Below are 19,844 nucleotides of genomic sequence, written 5' to 3'. Positions count from 1 at the left end.
TGACTAACCTGACCAGTCTTCACTACAAATCAAAATTCTCGTTGTACAGAATTCAAAGTATGTTCTACTTGATTTCATTTAAAACTAGACTCTGAGTCTAAGCATATAAATTTTATCTTGTAACCATTTTTGTACAAATTATAGTGATTTTCTTAAAACCAAACAGGGGATTTTGGAGTCATTCCGACACTGTCCCGCACAACTTTAAATATCTCTTTATAGGAAATTTCTTTGCTTCCACGGTCTCCATTATAAGAAACTAGACCAACTAAGCTTTGATTACATATTTTATTCAGCCTATAATTCCACACCAACAATTTATAGTGATTTTCTAAAATCACATTACTGCTGCTGTCCAAGCAATTTATTACAATTCGCTCTTAAATTTCCAAGTCCAAACACTTATGAACTTACCATTTGGGTCTAAGACATATCATGGCCACATCATATATCTTATTAAATCAACTCATTATATCCTATTATAGTTGAATTTACTCAACATTTAATCACTTAAAACTTACCTCGGAAGTTGCCGAACGATTACGACGGCTATTCGATCACCTCTTTCTTTCCCTTATCCAACTTTGATCCTCTAGGCTCTTGAGCTAGATCAAACAATTTACTTCCCAAATTAAACATAGTCATACGACATCCATATACATTTTATACTAGCCGAAATGTACCATCAAGATATACTTTACTCAAATAATTTACATTGGCCGATCATGTATAATGTTTTGTAACTTAATAAACTTATCATACATTATGTATTCATAATATTTGTGCAGCCAATTATTCATGGTCATACACACACAATCAAAATAAATACCAAATTTCATATCCTTTAGGCCCTAAGCCGAATACACTTGTCACGTTCACCTACATTTTTCAAGTACAACATTCTCATATTCGGCATTAGTATCAAGCATAATAGCTAATTCTTCCCACCATTTCATCAATGCAATCATACCATCACAAATCAACTTAAAATAACCATATCTAATAATCAAATACCTATAGCATTGCACATTTCTCACATAGCAAGTACAACTAAATTCATTATTAATATATATATATATATATCTAAACACTTAACTACAAGATTTAATCACCATTATCAAATCATAAAACACTTATATCCATCATCTATATTTACTTCACATAAACCGAAATAACCATTACATCATCTTTAAAACACTTAGCATTTTATCCATTTAATCAAGCCAACTCTCAAGACCATTCCATCACACAAATTATACCATAAATCATACTTCCAAAATGAGCTACTTCCAAGGCCGATTATATTTCATCATTAACAAATCTCATTTTGAATCATATAATCAATATCACATACACATCACCCAAACACAAATCATACCTATCATATAACAAGCATAACAAAATAAACCAACTATGTCAAATATAACCACAATTTGTTCAAACCTTAAAACCGAACTTAACAAAATAAACAAGCCATTGGTTGATTAGAACTTGAACTAATCATCTCAAACATGCATAGATTTTCAAGAATCATTCAATACATACCTCATTCTAGCCATCTTCTAAGCCAAAAATCAAGGCAACCAAACTTTTGATTCAATTTTCTCTATGACCGAATGCACATACCTCAAATTTTAGCTTGCTATCTTGCCAAATCCTCAAAACATATTTCTTCTTTCTTTCATTTTTTTTGTCAAGAAGAACAAAGAATGAAGCCTTTTTTTCTTTTCTAGTTTCGGCAAAATGGGGAGCAAGGATGAAACAACTTTGGTTTCTCCTCCCACTCCCCACATATTTTATTGTTCTTAACACAACATGTTGTCATAAACTTTTCATAATATGTTTTTTCCCATCACAATTTGTCTATCCACCTTGTCATGGCGGCCACTACTATTAGGGGAATTGACATGCAAGTCCTCCTTTTGACTACATGCACTATTGGATCCTTGTAGATTAGCCTATCACATTTCAAAAGTGTCACACAAGTCCTTTTGACTAAATTCACATGCAATTTACTAAATCGAAGCTTAAAATTTTCGCACATTCATATTCACATATTTTAGACCATAAATATCACATCCAAATAATTTGGTGACTCGGTTTAGCGGTCCCGAAACCGCTTTCCGACTAGGGTCACTTTAGGGCTGTCACAACATGGCACACGCCCGTATCCCTTGCTCGTGTGCTTCACATGGACATGACACACCCGTGTCCTAGACCGTGTGTAAAAACATGGACATTCTGTTACTGGCGTTAGTATCCCCAAAATATCATAAGGCCATGGCAACACACCCGTGTACTAGGCCGTGTCCCTCACACAGCTGAGACACATGGCCGTGTCTTTGCCCGTGTCTCTTCTCATGTGTTTACTATCATGCATACTGACTTGAGATTTTTACGTGCAGGAGACAAACGGCAGGACCACACGCCCGTGGGGCTGGTCGTGTGTCACACACGACCTAGACACACACCCATGTGTCTACTCGTATGGACAATATAACACTATTTACCGAGCCTCTTTGCCACCTTTACATACACAACCTACACAATAACCACCAAATCCAATATAAGACTATCTCAAGCAACCAAATCATCCACAACAGACAACATTCCATTTACGCATTTTACTCAACCATGAAAATAACTTCATTCCATACATATCAAAATGAACATTAGCCATTATTTGAGGCTTAATACAAAATGAGGGATTTATCCCGAGCCAACACATTTGGCTGAGTTAATATTAACACAAAACATAAGTCTAGTTCCCTATACATGCCATATTCAAAAATATAAATCAAACAATACCGAATGCTTCGATTGATAGTGTGATCGATATCTCCGACTTTTGTTGATCCTTGAGCTAGATAGGCAGCACTATAAGAAAAATAAAAAGAGAGGGAGTAAGTATAAAGCTTCATAAGTTGCATATAAATAAATATACAAATACACAACAACAATTTTACCATTCATTAACATGCTCATAACACAAAAGTAGGCACAAGCATAACTTACTCATCACTATCCATATATACCTCATAGCATATTTCGAGCTTATATCTCATATATTTCAAATAGGTACTAGTACCACTCACAACACAATTATACCATGCTCATTAACTTAAAGTCATAATACTCACCGTTGAACCATTCAGAACACTACCAGATATTCATTAAGCCTCAAATGTGGGTAAGGTACTGATGCCATGTCCCAGACACAGTCTTACACTAGCTCATATCTCATGTCGATGCCATGTCTTAGACATGGTCTTACACTGACTATCATCTCGTAGCTGATACATGCCCCAGACATGTCTTACACTAGTTTACGTCTCGAGGCCGATGCATGTCCCAGACATGTCTTACAGTAGCACTCGTCTTGGTGCCGATGCCATGTCTCAGACATGGTCTTACACTGGCTCTCATAATGTCGCTGCTGCATGTTCCAGACACGTCCTATACTACCCCACAATGACTCATATGTCATGGCATGAATATCCGATTTATTTCTTAGGTTCGAACGAGAACTCTACTATCTCTATTATCATCATACTTTCTCAATTTCAAAATCAACCAATTCATGCTATATTAATTCAAATACAATTCAACACATATACATTAGTGATGTGGTTGTATTATTTACACACAACTTATCTCGGATTACAAAATATGGCGATTAGTCGATTTAGTCGATTTAGTCAATTTGCTTAGCTTTCCCCCGGTTTAGGTTCAGATTCGGTATTTCTTGATCTATAATAGAAAAATGCACTTATTTAGTCACTTTATGAATGAATCTAGCCACTATACAATTCATAATTGGGCAAAATGACCAATTTGCTCCTAGACTTTTGTAAAATGACCATTTTACCCCTAAGCCCAAAAATTGATTTTTATAGAATTTCTTAACATCTTAAGCCTAGGCGAACCCTTTCTACTCTTATAGAAACTTCAATTTCCCACTATTTCACACACTTATCATCTATTTTACAACTTATGCAAAAATAGTTCTTTTAGGTGTTTTCATGCTAACACCTTTCACAAAAGTTGTTATAACACACCCAAGTTGTTATAAAACACCCTAGATGCTCTCATGGCAAAACCTTAGACTTTCAACCATTTTCAAAATAGTACCCTCATTTGAAAGCTCATGCTTCAAGGGGTTCAAAAATGTAAAAGAATTTTCAAGAAACTCATTAAAATCACTTACTTGTGAGTGCTTCAAGTTGCTAAAAAATTTTAAGCTTTCAAACCCTTAATTTTTCTAAAAATTCGGTGGAGAAGAAGATGGAAAAAAAAGATGATATCATTTCCCTTTATTTTATTTTTAATCTAGTCAAAATTGGTCACCAACTCACCTAATTTTGACAAATTTGTATCCTCTTTGACTCTATGGCAGGCTATGCCTTCTTCCAAGGGTCTATTTTCCTTTTAAAGACCCCTAATTTTGGTTCTCTAACTATTTAACACCTTTAGCTATCAATTCAAGATTTTTGCACTTTAAGCGATTTAATCCCTTTTCACAATTGGGATCATAAACGCTAAAATTAATCCATCAAATTTTTCATGCACTCTTATAAACATGCAATAACATCAATCTAGTAATAAAATAATTTTCCTGACATTGAATTTGTGGTCTCAGAACCATTATTCTGACTAGGCCTTAAATCGGGCTGTTACAACACTATGAATCAGGGAATTACTGCAAACCGTCTAACTAGGGATTTCTTTTTGGAAATGTTTAAGAATAATTTCATGGGAAAACAATATTGGGAAGCTCACAAGCAAGAATTCATTAACTTGGTATAAGGTGATATGTGTAACAGCCCGTTTTTAATGGGGTTGGAAATAATGGCTTTGGGACCAAAATTTTGACTAGTGAGTTAATAATTTATTATTTAATTAATATTTATAGGGTTATTATAGTGTCGTATTAATTTTTGGTTAGAAAAATTTAATGTTTAGATAGTTAATTATGTAAAAAGGATTAAATTGTAAAAGCTACAAAAGTTAATCGCTATTCTATTAAAGGTGCTATATGACAATAGAAACATGACTGAATGGCTTGAAATGGAAATTAGCCATATTTGAAATGTTTGGATAGTTCATGCATGTATTGTACTGAAATTTTAATTGAATGACAAGGGTAAAACAATAACTAAGTGAATAAAATAATAAACAAAAGACAACAAATCTATCATCTTCTTCATTTTAACATTTACCATTTTCGTCTTAGGAAGTTTCAGCCAAAGTTTAAACTTGGTGCATGGTATGCAATTTTTATCAATTTTTAGTGATTTTATGTTTTTGAACTCATTTAAGCTTAATTTATCTAACCCGGGGATTAATTTGTAAAATTGCTAAATTTTTTGAATTATTCCATTAATGATTTTTTTTTTAAGTTTGATGATAGATTTATAAGGCTGATAATTAAATAAGACTATTTTATAAAGTGGTTTTGCTTGAATTTAAAGTTTAAGGACTAAATTGTTACAATAGTAAAATTTCATGGAATTCTTGTGAAAATGTGACAAATATGGGTTGTGTAAGGACTATGGAAAATTCAGCAAGCTTGGTTTGGACTTAATTATATATAATTTGAAAGTTTCGTGTTTAGGGACTAAATTACATAAAGTTTGAAATTTTGGGGCAAATTTATAAATGAAAAAAAGGCTTATATGCATAAATTTGATTATTTAAGTTGTTTGAAATGGTTAATTAAATGAAAATTATTATTTAGATAAAGAAACAAATCAGCCAGACTGTGACAGCCTTAAAACGACCCTAGTCGAAATGTGGTTTCGGGACCACAAAACCAAGGCATAAAAATAATTTAATATTTATTTTATTGCCTATAATGTGTGTTAACTCATGTGTGATATTTTTATGCTTTGATTTAGAATTATAGATGTGAATTTCACTAGAAAGGACCTAGTAATAAACTTTGAAAGTATGAGGGAAATGTGTGATGACTAATTAAAGGATGCATGCAAAACAATGGACTTGCATGTCAAATTTCCCCCATAGCTAGTGGCGGCCATGACAAGGATTTATGGGCAAAAATCATGTCATGAAACATGTTTGGTAAATGGGTTATGATGGAAAGAATAAAATAAGGGTATGGAATAAACAATTAATGTTAGTAGATGAGAAACAAAAAAAAAGTGTCCATCTTCCTCCATAGCTTGGCCGAATGTCCTAAAGGAAGAAAGAAAAATTTTGTTCATCTCTTTTCACTCTCTTGTTGGCCGAAAATACTAAGGTTAAGGAAGGAGTTTTGCTTCATACTTGGTTTGGAAGAGGATTAGGAAGAGGTTGGCTAAACTTGCATCAAGATTAAGGTATGTTTGAGGTTCATGCATGTTTTAGTTGCTAGCTTAATGTTCTTGTTAGCCCATGGTTCAAATCCTTGTTATGTCATGGGAATGAAATTCGCCAAAGTGAATGTGGTGTTAATGCCATTGCATGTTAAATAACAAGCTTGAAAGTGATACATGTGATGGAGGATTGAAGATTCTTAGATTTTCTTTTAGCATTTTTTTGAATGAGATACTAAGTTCTTTGTTTCACCATGACCAAATTGAAATGGTGTGGTGTTGTGGTATTCGCCATGATATATCCATAAGTATAATTCATGCATGTTGCATGGTAAGTAAGATTTAAGCTTTGGAAATGTGTATATATTTGGATATAAGCCACTTGAGAATTCGCCCTTGCACCTACATGAATATATGTTTGCACATGATGGATTGGTATGACATATATACTAATTCAAAGTGTATATTTGCTTGTGATGATGTGTTGATTATGAAGTAAATAAGAGATGTGCAATGAATTACGATATGTAATGTGTTAGTAGTAAAATGTATGCTGTTTTTTTTTGTGTGGTATTAAGTGTATATTCGCCACATGAGGGGTAATTAGTGTGCATGCATTCGGTTTGAGGCAAGCATATTGATGCCTATTCTTGGCTTAGAAAATTGGCTAAGAGGAATATTAACTAATGTGTTGAGTTCGATTTATGATTTCGTACATATACAACTTTGATGCCTAATGTATATAAGGGCCAAGTACTTTGAACTTCACGTTGATGTTTGAATGTATTGAATTGCTTGTTGTGATGTAAAAATGTGCATGACCATTGTGTATTTGAGCTAAAGGATGGCCATATGACCATTTACACTCCTTGTCATATTCGGCCATAAGCTATCATGATGAGATTTTAATAAGTTAAATTTGTGTAAATTAGCTCAAGAGCAAAGGGAGCTAAATCCGATAAAGGGAAGGAAAAAGTAGTTGAATAGCCGTCGAAATCGCTCGACAACATCCAAGGTAAGTCTTCGAGTGATGACCCTACTTGAATTATATCAAAATTATGCTCCTTGTTTGTGTGGCCATTGAGCCGAAATAGTAAAGGTTGATAGATATTTTGTGTTAGAGCTTTAGTAACGAAAATGAACTATGGACGTGTCTTGAATATTGATATATATGTAAGTGAACATTGGAAATATATCCGGCTAAGACCAAGGCATTCGTATGAAGTTGATATATCCGGGCTAAGACCAAGGCATTCGTGCGAGTTGATATATCCGGCTAAGACCAAGGCATTCGTATGAAGTTGATATATCCGGCTAAGACCAAGGCCTTTGTGCAAGTCACCAAATCCGGTTATGACCAAGGCAATCGTCTTGAGTCGCTATATCCGGTTAAATCCGAAAGTATGTGATTCGAAGTGAGCAATCTTGCTGTGAAAATTTCAGCTTATACACTTGTGAAAATTCCAGCAATGAGGTATGTTTGTATGTGCTTGTACTAATTGAATTCTTACAAGTAAGTATGCTAAGTTGATAAACGAGCTACCGGCCTTGGGCTAAGTTGTTCTTTTGTGTATGAACATAAGGGTCGGTGATGTGAAATAAGTATGAGTATGGGAATGTGAATTAGTAAAGTGGTTTAATTAGCCATGTGAATAAAATACCTTAGTCAAAGCTGATTTCATTGCTTGAGACTTACTAAGCATTAAAATGCTTACCCGTTGCTTTGGCTCTCTGTTTTATAGGTTTCGCTCGTTAGCTATCGGATTCGGGATCAAAGAAGTCAAGTCATCCACACTATCGAAGCCCCATTTTGGTACAAATTTTGGTTGAACTTTGAAATGGCATGTATAGGACCATCCTTTGTTGAAGGTCATGTACCTTCCGTTTGTGTAAACTTGGATAGCCATGCGAAAATGGCTTATATACGTTTAGCATAGAACTATAATCGTTTGTATGTTGACCCTTATGAGGTATGGAATTATTTTGAAACGATTAGCCATTGGAATGGTTAATCATGATCACGCTTTGTGCTATGTATGTAAAAGGGCCAATTGAATCATGGAAAGTATGAAATAGGTAAAGCCTACTAAAGGCAGATGCTGACAGCAGCAGTGACGTGGATGTGAAAAATCACTAAAAATAGTAGGAATGGTATTAAATAGCAAATAAATTATGTAAGTGTACCTTGATGAATCTACTTTCATATGGAAGAAACGAAATGGTCATATGAGTTATAAGTTAACAGATTTTAAAGTTCTTGTGAAATAGGGCCAGAACGGTTTCTGGATCCCCTGTTCCAACTTTGGAAAATCATTGTAAATTAACCAGAGATAATTAGGAGTCATTCCATATATGTGTAGATTCCTCTCTGAGTCTAGTTTCTATAGAAACAAACGGCATTAGTATTGAAGCCCTGTACAGGAGATATCCAATTCGTAACGCACAAAGGTCAGTGTAGTCGATCCCTACAACAGGCGAGACTTTAACTAATAAACTGTACTAATTGGCTCGACCAAAATTCTAGAAAAAATATGTAGATGGACATATGAGTCTAGTTTCAGGAAAAATTTACGGAACTGATTTTCGAGTTGTAAAACTCAAGTTATGAATTTTGGAGCGACTAGTACTCAGATTGGCAGCTTGTCTGAAAATTGTCAATAAGTGGGTTGAAGTTTGTTAACACCTCGCGTTCGACTCCGGCGACGGTCTCGGGTTCGGGGTGTTACACAGACACAAATCATGGAAAAGGAAAATTAGTCGAGTAGGCATCAGTGACACGTTCGTAACTGTTTTTTATTTAGTAGGTTTGTATGTTGTTTAAATTTTTTTTGGTAATATGTTAACTATTATTCATGCTATAAATGAATTGAATTGATTGATATATGACAATTAGTGAATTGGACTAAATTGCAGTCTTAGCTAAATTGATGATTATGTCTGAAAAATGGGAACTATATGGATGTGTGCTTGTAATGGTATAATGTGAATAAAGTTAAATGATTTGGAGGTGAAATGTAACCCGTATGAATCTCGTGAATACTTAGGATACAAATGGCATGTCATTAGGGTTATTTACCATTTTAGGTGTTGGTCTTGGATATCCTACTGATGGCTAAGGTCCTGCATTTGTTGCAGATTCTTCATAACTCGTGTGAGTAGCATTGTGTAGCCTAACATCCTGACCCATAGCTTGTGTGAGCAGGCCCATTTCAAAGCTTGTGTGAGCATCTCTCTCGCGTATCTGACGTTATTTCGTTTGGTTCATCGAGTAATAAATGCATAAACGAAAATGGATATACAAAGGTATATATGAGATTAGTAATGTGAATGAAAATTTTTTATATGAACAATTGAAATGAAATGACTTATGCCTATTGAGCATGTGATGAATGGATTGAATTCTTTATATGTTTTCTTATAAATGTTCCATGAAATGATAATGTTATATGTTTGTATATATGAACTCCCTAACCTTGGCGTGTATAGGAAATAACAAAGCCTATGAGTTAGTAGGGATGTGTATTTGATCGAGTCAAATCAAATCGAGTCAAAAAGTTTCGAGTTAGTCGAGTTGACAAATTCTATTTTAGCAACCGAACTCAATTTGAAATTTGTTTGAATCTAGTAAAAAAATTTTGAGTTGTTAACAAATCTTATTATTTATACTTAATGTTGCATTTACATGGACCAATTATTTATACTCGAAATCAATAAAATAAATTCAAGCTTCCTACACAAAAAAAATCAAGAATTTGACCAATTGTTTTGACCAAATCAGAGCAAATGCAAGGTTGAAGTTTCCATAAGCATTAACAAAATATCTATTCCAAAAAGTTGAAATCAAACTATCTTCAAGCTGTAGCTTCTTCAGACATTGTAGATAGTACTAACAGTTCTGTAACAGAAATAAATATATATTCTCAAATTATGAAAATCTTTTCTATAAAAGTTAAAAATAAACATTCAATTTTGTGAGTTGTAGTTAAGAATGTTACCATCTTCATGTTTTGATAACTTTGACAATTCTAATAAATATCAAAAGATAAAAATGTTAGTTAAATTGTGAAAATGTTTATAAAATTAAATAAAATAAGCAATTAACTTTTTAGATTAAAGTTAGACCCTTACCATCATCTTCCTCCACATAATCCTCAAATTTGAAAGGATCTTTTGATTTTTGAAGACAATCTTGTATGCAAACCAAAGCCTCCACCATAGAAGGAGTCAAAGAACTTCTAAAATTATCTAGAACACGTCTACTCGTGCTGAAAGAACTTTCGAATGCAACAGTTGAGATAGGAATGGATAACACATCTCAATCCATTTGCGCAACAATTGGAAATCTTGGACTATTAACTTTCCACCACAATAACAAATCAAATGAATCTAAATTATTTTCACAATCTTCTCCCAAATATCTATCCAACTCAAATTTACTTTCCAAGACAACACGTTGCTTTTTCTTAATATATTGTTGCATGACTAAGCCTATCTTCAGTTTTACTTGGTCTATTTTACTTTCACTTAAACTTGGAGCTCTAGTAGGAAAATTAGATTCAACTTCAATGTTCATGTGATGATTTCCCTAAACAATGGCAAACTATTCATCAAAAAAAAATAATGCAATTCTCTATTGACAATCCTTATAATGTCATCTGCAATAGTAAGAAAAAATAAGTTAACTCAAAATGCAAGAAAATACATTTTGCGCCATGGGTCAAAGATAATTGCTAGATAAATAAGCAAGTTAATCACTTTTGTATCACCCCAGTACTTCTTGTACTTGTCATTCATTTTTGAAGACATAGACATTATGCCTATATCCCCACACTGTTTCCACCCATTGAGAAAACTGTAACATCCCGAATTAGGGCCTAGCCGGAACATTGATTTTGAGACCACAAATTTGAGATAGAAATAATTATTTTATGGATGTTATGAGGTCTATGATATATATGCATGTCTGAGTGAAAATATCGATGAGAAATTTTACCGATAAGGTGTCTAATTGAATTATTAGGACTAAATTGCAATAAGTGAAAAACATGTGTTCTAGTTGATATAAGGGCTTAATTGTGATGAGATTTGAAATCTGAAGTCCTTATTTGGCAATTAGACCATTATTGTCATTATGGACAAAAATGGACATAGGAGGGATAAAATATCAAAGTTTTAATAGAAGGGCATTTTGGTCCATTGGTTATTAAAAGAATTAAAAGGGAAAATAGTCAAAAATTTTGTCCATCTTCATCCTCCTTGGCCGAATTGCACAAGAAGCCATAGCTAGGGTTTCTTTCATCTTTCAAGCTCAAAATAAGTGCATCCTAGCCCTATTTTTAATGTTCTTTATATTTTTGAAATCCTCGTAGCTCGATCTAGTCCCTTAATTTGAGCTAGGGTTCATATTCAAAAATATACCCATGAATGATATGCTTGTGCTTTGATGTCTAATGGAAGAATATGAAAGCTTGAGGTGTGATGAACAAGTTTTACTAGGTAGTTTTTGGTGAAATTGATAAAAAGGACCTAATTGTAAAAGTTATAGAAACTGTGTAAATGTGTGAATAAATGAAAATTGTGGGTTGATATAAGAGGTAAAATGATCCAGCTACACTTGAATAATGAGAAATATGGGTACTTTTCATTTTACGAGCCTAGAGGCAATTTCATAATTTTGTGAAATTTTAGAGCAAAATTGTAATTTTTCCATATCATGATTTTTGGACTGAATTGAATAGTGTGTGTATCAAATGAGCTAAATGTGCTATTATAGATCAAAAGGGACGAGGGATATGCCTTAAGCGAGGAAAAGGTAAGGTTGTGAACTAAATCGCAAATTGTCATATTTTGCACCGAGGTAAGTTGTGTGTAAGTAATTTAACAATTTCATTATCATGCGTTTAATAATTGATGTTCTATGATGTATGTAACGCCCCAATTTTTGGGTTTTTGTGTTTCTGTGATTTTTAAAATTTGTGTGTGTTCTGGTTGGTTAATATATATATTTTTGTAGGTTAGTAGGCCTTTGGAAGGCCCAAACTTAAGTTAAACCCATGGTAGTCTTTGGAATTTTAATTTTATGAACAGGTCATGCAATTGCGTTTGGGCTTTTAAGAGTAAAGGGGTAAAAGATGACACAAAAAGGAGTGTGGTGTAGTGGCAAGGTGGTGCCACTTAGGGGACAAGGAATTGACGCCATAGAGGAAGCAAGGGGTCCAAGGTTCAAGTCTTGGCTCTTGCAATATATAGAATTACCGAGATACCTTTGTGGGGTAAAATTACCATTTTGCCCCTAGGGTGTTAAATGGCTATTTTGCCCCTCGTGCGTAAATGACTAACTTGTGTGATGATTGGGTTAGTTGACGTGGATTTATGTTAGTTATCGTTAATTCATAAGTCTAATGTGTTAGTGATCGATTGTAGGATTATCGCGTGGGAGATATCGTCATCAATCGTCATCAACTAGGTGTGTAAACGACACCCTCCCTTAGACTGAATCGGTAAAAGTAGAAATACTGAAACGTGGGTATTTTGTGAACTAGCGAGCGTGCGAGCACTCGTGAGATAGTTGTTAATGAATATAGTGCATTTGGATGATTAGAGTGCAGAGTGTGCATTTTCGTGCACAACGGTATTTTTGGGCTTAATGGGCTGAAAACGGGCAAATGGACCAATGGGCCCACTTTGGTAAAAAGACGAGGTAAGTACTTCTGATTACTTGGTAAATGTTAGAATGAGCATGAAACCTTAGCAATAGGTTATAATTACTGAAATACCCTTATGCATGCAAAATTACGATTTTACCCCTAGGGTTTTTTTTCTGAAAAGCATGATGTACTGTTTCTGTATACGTATGCCATGACATATTATTTCTGTTGCATGGGAAATGGGTTTATAATGATGGAGGAAGCATTTTGGCAGCCTCGTTGCAATCTGGTGGCCTCGCCACATATATCTATTCTGGTGACTTTGTCACAATATCTGGTAGCCTCGCTGCAATCTGGTGGCTTCGCCACATATATATATTTGTTTTGGTGGCCTAGCCGCAATATCTGTATCTGGTGACTTCGTCACAATATCTAGCAGCCTCACTGCAATTTCTGTGGTGTGTAGCGGTTGGGTGGGTCGAGTAGTCTCCCTACATGGTGTAAGGCTGGTACGGGGGTGTTATAGATGGATCTGGGTTGGGATTTCTGCATTAATGATATATTTGTTCAGATATCGCTATGGGCCTATGGGTTTCATTCGATTTTGTCTTGGACCAAGGCCCGTATAAGTCGACTCTAAGGTTTGATCTGCTTTTGGGTTATGGTTGGGTTATGTTACACATCGAGTTTACTGAACTCACCCTTTATTTTCATCTCTGCAGGAAATCGCCAACCATAGTGGGCTTGGAGCTGTGAGGGATTCGGAGTGGCCACATCATCTGCAAAGTTGGTTTTTCGAAGTTAGTTTATTTTTATTATTTTATATTCCGATTTAATTTTGGGTTTTAAGTTGTAATAAGGCCGCTATTTAAATTTCTTTTTTCGCTATGGTTTTATTTTCTGAATATATTTATAATATGTCGAAACTGCTAGTGTTAGGCTGCGCAAGTTTTCAAAATTAATGAACGTTTTGCAAGACTCAACAAGCACAACAAATGGATAGCCTAAAGATTGATAAACTGACTTTTCATTCAACCACTATTTTTACAAAGACCACCCCAATCACTTAAACCAACGAATGCATACTAAGTCGTAAGTCCATGTGACACGTCAAATCTGGCAATAACGTCTGGGCCGGGTATGTATGATGCCCTAATGAAATTGGCTTCTAACAATTTATTGAAAGATTGGTGACAGCTTCATATCTAGGAAGTCCCAGATGACCCTGAGGAATGCTTAGGATTCGAATATCATGACACCACGATTAATGAGAGCCAGTGTAAGACCATGTTTGGGACATGGCATCGGTGTTGATATGATAGCCAGTGTAAGACCATGTCTGGGACATGGCATCGACATTGATATGTGTGCCACTATAAGACCATATCTGGGATATGGCATCAGCCTCGGTATGTGAATTCATGTAAGACCATATCTAGGATATGGCGTTGATATGAGATTTTGTGTAAGGCCATGTCTAGGACATGGCATCGATGTGAGGTCCCGTGTAAGACCATGTTTGGGACATGGCATCTGCACTAACGTGAGATTTCGTATAAGACCATATCTAGGATATGGCATCCATATGTAGACCCATGTAAGACCATGTCTGGGACATGGTTTTGGCATTCTATGTGGTGCATGATGATTCCGAACGTCCTTTAGTATTCCGGGTGATTCAATAGGCCGTTCAAGATTATGGTTAAGAAGTGGGGTAGAGTGAGTAAGAATATATGGTACAGGTATGTACGTAAACTTCGTGAGTATTAGACTCGATTCATGTTGGGAAATTTGGTATGGTTATGAAACAGTAAGATAAGCATAATGTTCAAAGGCATTTATTATCAATTCTCAATGTGTTCAATATGTGTAATATGATAATGTGTTAGTAATTGATAGCATGTTTAATCCATGAATTTCATGACTTATGTTGTTCATTATTTGCACATGACTTACTAAGCTATATGCTTATCCCTCTCTCTTTTCCTCTTTCTTATAGCATCGTCAAGCTAGCTCGGGGATCGTGGATGTCGAAGCTCGAGTCACACTATCAATAAATCTTTTGGTGTATAATTAGTTTACTACATTTAAGTATGGCATGTATAGGGGACTTAGTATTTTGTTATATGTGTCATATTTGTTAGCCAAAGTGATGACTCATCTTGGTATATTATTCCATTTTGTATATAGCCAAGAAATATGGCTCATATTGATTGTGGGGTTGAATTCCCTAAGTATTGGTACATACATGAAATGTGTTATTATCCTTGTGGTGTGTGCCTAATTGGTTGTTAACAATGGATGATGAAACGTGAAATTTATGCTTGATGGAAAAAGGGTGTTAATTGGCATAGTCATAATATGAATAAAGGCAAAGAGATGGATTGAATGAACTTAACAAGTCAAGGAGTTCCCAATTAGGTATACTTGATATTAATTTATCATGCATGAGTTAAAGCTATGGATGTTTAATTAACCCTTTTATGCCATGACAATCACTATTGGTATACAAGTGTGTGTAGGGGTTGCCAAAGGTGACAAGAGGGCTTGGAAAATAGCCTCAAAGTTGTCCACACGGGTAGACACATGGGCATGTGTCTAGGTCGTGTGTGACACACGGTCAGCCCCATAGGCGTGTAGTCTAGACATGTTTCCCCTGCACCTTAGTTTTACAAGTCAGTAAGCAAGGTAGTAAACACGTGGGCAGAGACACGGACATGTGTCTCAACTGTGTGAAGGACACAGCCTCAGGACATGGGCGTGTGCCCAGGCCGTGTGAAGTCTGCACCTTAATTATGAAAATTAAATTCAGAACATGGCCTGGTGCACAGGCATGTGACTTGGTCGTGTGACCATTAATTGATGCTGACGTCATAAATAGAGAGTTACACAGCCTAGGGACACGGAAGGGCACACGGGTACCCACACAAGTGTATGACCCTATTTTAGGAAAAATTTTCTAAATTTCACGGGTTAGTCTTGAACCACCCTTGATGTACACTTTGGGCCTTGTAGGCCCGTTTTAGGATGATTTTCATGTGTATGTACAATTTTGTGTTCAAAAGAAATTTTATGGATCAATTCTGTATGTTTTTTTACATTTTAGCCTGGTAATGCCCTATACCCATCCCGATAATTGATACGGGTAAGGGGTGTTACAAAGACAATGAACATCTGTGACTACTTCAAAAAAAAGTATTAGAGGTTACATGTAATGATCCAGACACCTTCAATGTAAGTTCATAAAAAGGCTAAAGCACTCTTCAAACATTTTCCAAATCATCACATGTGGGGACTCCATATCCAGCACTAAGGTCTAGAAAAAAGTTATGATCATCATGAACATAAGCTTCAAGCACGCATTCATATTTTTCAGCCACATTTAACATCATATAACTTGAATTCCATCTAGTAGACACGTCTAAACATAAATGAGCCTTAATACCTACCATTTTTTCTTCTGGCCGATGATTGAATTTAGACAACCTTGATGGTGATGGTCTAATATATCTCATAGTTCCTCTAACTCGACCCATAGATATAGAAGCATCCTTAACCCCTTCCTAAACAATTAGATTAATAATGTGTGACACATATCTCATATGTATATATTTACCATTCACAACACAAGCTTTTTGATGAATGAACTTCTTTCTCAAATAATCAGCAACAACATTGTTAGAAGATGAGTTATCAACAATAATAGCAAATACCTTCTCAATCCCCCAATCTCAAAGACATTTCTCAAGGGCGTCACCTATACTCTCACCTTTATGAGTTGAAATTGCGCAAAATTTTGTAATTCTCTTTTGTAACTTCCACTCATCATCTATCCAATGAGTTGTTGGAACCATATAAGATATCCTTTGCAATGATGTCCAAGTGTCTGTCATCAAACAAATTCTATTTGTATCTTGTTGAAAAGATTTCTTTAATGTATTCTTCATGGGATTAAACAAATCAAGACAACCTTTTCTAATTGTCCAACGAGATGGAAGATAAAACCTTGGGCATGCTATAGAAATAAAGAACTTAAAACCTTCCCCTTCTACAAATTTAAAAGGTAATTCATCCACAATGATCATATGAATCAATGCATTTCTAATATCATCTTGATTAAACATCCAATTTGACAAGTCTACATTTTCTTAGCTAGATTTTACAAATGCAAGTTCTGCTTGATTAAGATCAGAGGTATTACCTCCGGGTTTTCTTAAGCAAGTCTCCAAATGGTTATTTAGATTTGTGGTAAAAGCCCCAGTTTCCATTGTGTAAGTGGCATCACAATAATTGCACTTTGCCCTATTCTCCCCATCTTTAATTAAGTATTTACCGAAATATTGCCAATAAGGTGCCCTTAGTTTGGTCTTTCTTCGAGTATTTCCCTTCTTTGTTATGCGGACAACTTTTGTAGAAGTAGGTGTAGCGTAGCATCTTCTAATGCTTTTTTGCTTTGGGACTTTTGCGATGATTGTAACACCCCGAACCCGAGACCATCGCCGGTGTCGGACACGAGGGGTTAACAAGCCAAGTTCACTTGTTTTGCCCATCCATTTGACATTTCTAGTCAGGCTGGAAAACTGCGTCACTGTCGCCTTAAAAATCATATCTCGAGTTTCAAAACTTGGAAACTGGTTTCGTAAATTTTCCTGAATTTAGACTCATATATCCATCCATGGATTTATTTCTAGAATTTTGGTCGGGCCAATTGGTACAGTTTATTAGTTAAAGTCACCCATGTTACAGGGATCGACTGCTCTGACCTTCGCGTGGTATAACTTGAATATGTCTCTGTACAGGGCTTTAATGCTGGTGCCGTTTGTTTCTAATGAAACTAGACTCAAAATTGAATCTGTAAATATAAGGTATGTCTCCTAATTCTTTTTGGATAATTTATAGTGAATTTTTAAAGTTACGACAGGGAACCCAGAAACCATTCTGGCCCTGTCTCACAATAGCTTTAATATCTCTTAACATGTAACTCCTATGACCATTTCGTTTCTTCCATATGAAAATAGACTCATCAAGGTTCATTTACATAGCTTATTCACTATTTAATTCTATTCATACGAATTTTGGTGATTTTTCACATTCACGTCACTGCAGCTGGCAGCATCTGTTTTTAAGGTAGGTCTTACCTATTTGGTAGTCTCCATGAACCAACTAGTCTTGCCATACCTAGCTTCATATATGATCATTTTAACCATGCCAATGGCTGATCATATGACCAACATTCCCATTTCCAAGCCATAGCCACATCATGACACCAAATATATACATACAAACCACAATTTGTCTAAGTTCATGCTTCCTTTTTCGAGCCATTTTCGCATGGCCGTACATATATACATCACAACATATTTAACCAACATGGGGTAGTCTTATACATGCCATTTCAAGTTCAACCAAGAATTTATACCAAATGGGGCTTAATAGTGTGGATGACTTCGACTTCAACGATCCCGAATCTGATTGTGTCGAGCGAAATCTAGAAAACTGAGAGCCAAAGCAGCGGAGTAAGCATTTTTATGCTTAGTAAGTCTCAAGGAATATAATCAACTCTAATTACAGCAATACATTCACATAGTTAAATGCATCATTTCATTAATGCACATTCACATAATCATACTTACTTCACCATCCCAACTCTTATGTTCATACACAAATAACGGCTTCATTAAGGCCGATAACTCGTTCCATCATAGGAGCGGATATTCACACGCTCTTACTCCTAGCGCCAGCAAAGCACACACCGCACTTACCTTGTCATTGGGAAATTTCACAAGTGCATTAGCTGAAATTCTCCAGCAAGCTTATAATTTTCAAATCACATACCTTCGAGTTTAACCGGATGTCGCTACTCGATCAATCGCCTTCGGGACATAGCCCGGTTATGGTAACCCGCACCAAGGCCTCACGGACTTAACCCGGATATCACGATTTGCACAAATGCCTTGGTCTTAGCCGGATAGAATGACTCGCACGAATGCCTTCGGTCTTAGCCGTGATGTAGCCACTAGCACAATTGCCTTCGGTCTTAACCCGGTTATAATTTCCAGCATAATTGTCTTCGGGCTTAGCCCGGATATCATTCAATTTCTCATGCACACATACATCAATAATCATTGGACATACATATTTATTTTCGTTACTAAGGCTCAAACACAATTATAATCACTAACATAATCGCCGGGACTTAGCCCGGTATCATTCAATACTCATACACACATAAATCAATAATCAATACATCCATATTTCATTCCACATAATTCAAGTAAGGTCACTTCTTGAGGACTTACCTCGGATGTTGTCGAACGGCTTTTACGGCTATTCGATTACTTTTTCCTTCCCCTTGTCCAATTGTGGCCCTCTTAGCTCTTGAGCTAATTCAAACAAATTCAATTTATCAAAACCTCATTGTGCTAGCTTATGGCCGAATATGACAAGGAATTTAAATGGTCATATGGCCACTCTTTAGCTTGAATACACAGTGGTCATGCACATTTTATACTACATGAAGCAATTCAATACAATTTATTTGAGCATCAAGGAAGGCTAAGGCCTTCAATAGGCTACCCAAGGCCGAATATTCATGTACATGTTGAGGCCAATTTTGCACTTAATACCTCACAAAAACAGCATGCATTTACTAGTTAATGCTTTGCACATTGTGGCCCAAAACTTATAATATAGCATCAAGCACTTATATGTGTGCTAGGTCAATTGTGCTTGCAATTTCACAAGCATTCTTCCACATCTTCTTCTTTAAACCAATATATTCATCACTTACTTCATAGCCAAAACATCATGTGTAAACATATATATACAATATGAGCATGGTCAATTTCAAGATGTCCATAGCCATCCAAAATACAAATTTTAA

This window comes from Gossypium arboreum, chromosome 1 (genome assembly GCF_025698485.1).
Source record: "Gossypium arboreum isolate Shixiya-1 chromosome 1, ASM2569848v2, whole genome shotgun sequence".
Lineage (NCBI taxonomy): Eukaryota > Viridiplantae > Streptophyta > Magnoliopsida > Malvales > Malvaceae > Gossypium > Gossypium arboreum.
Note: the sequence above shows the minus strand (reverse complement) of the source record.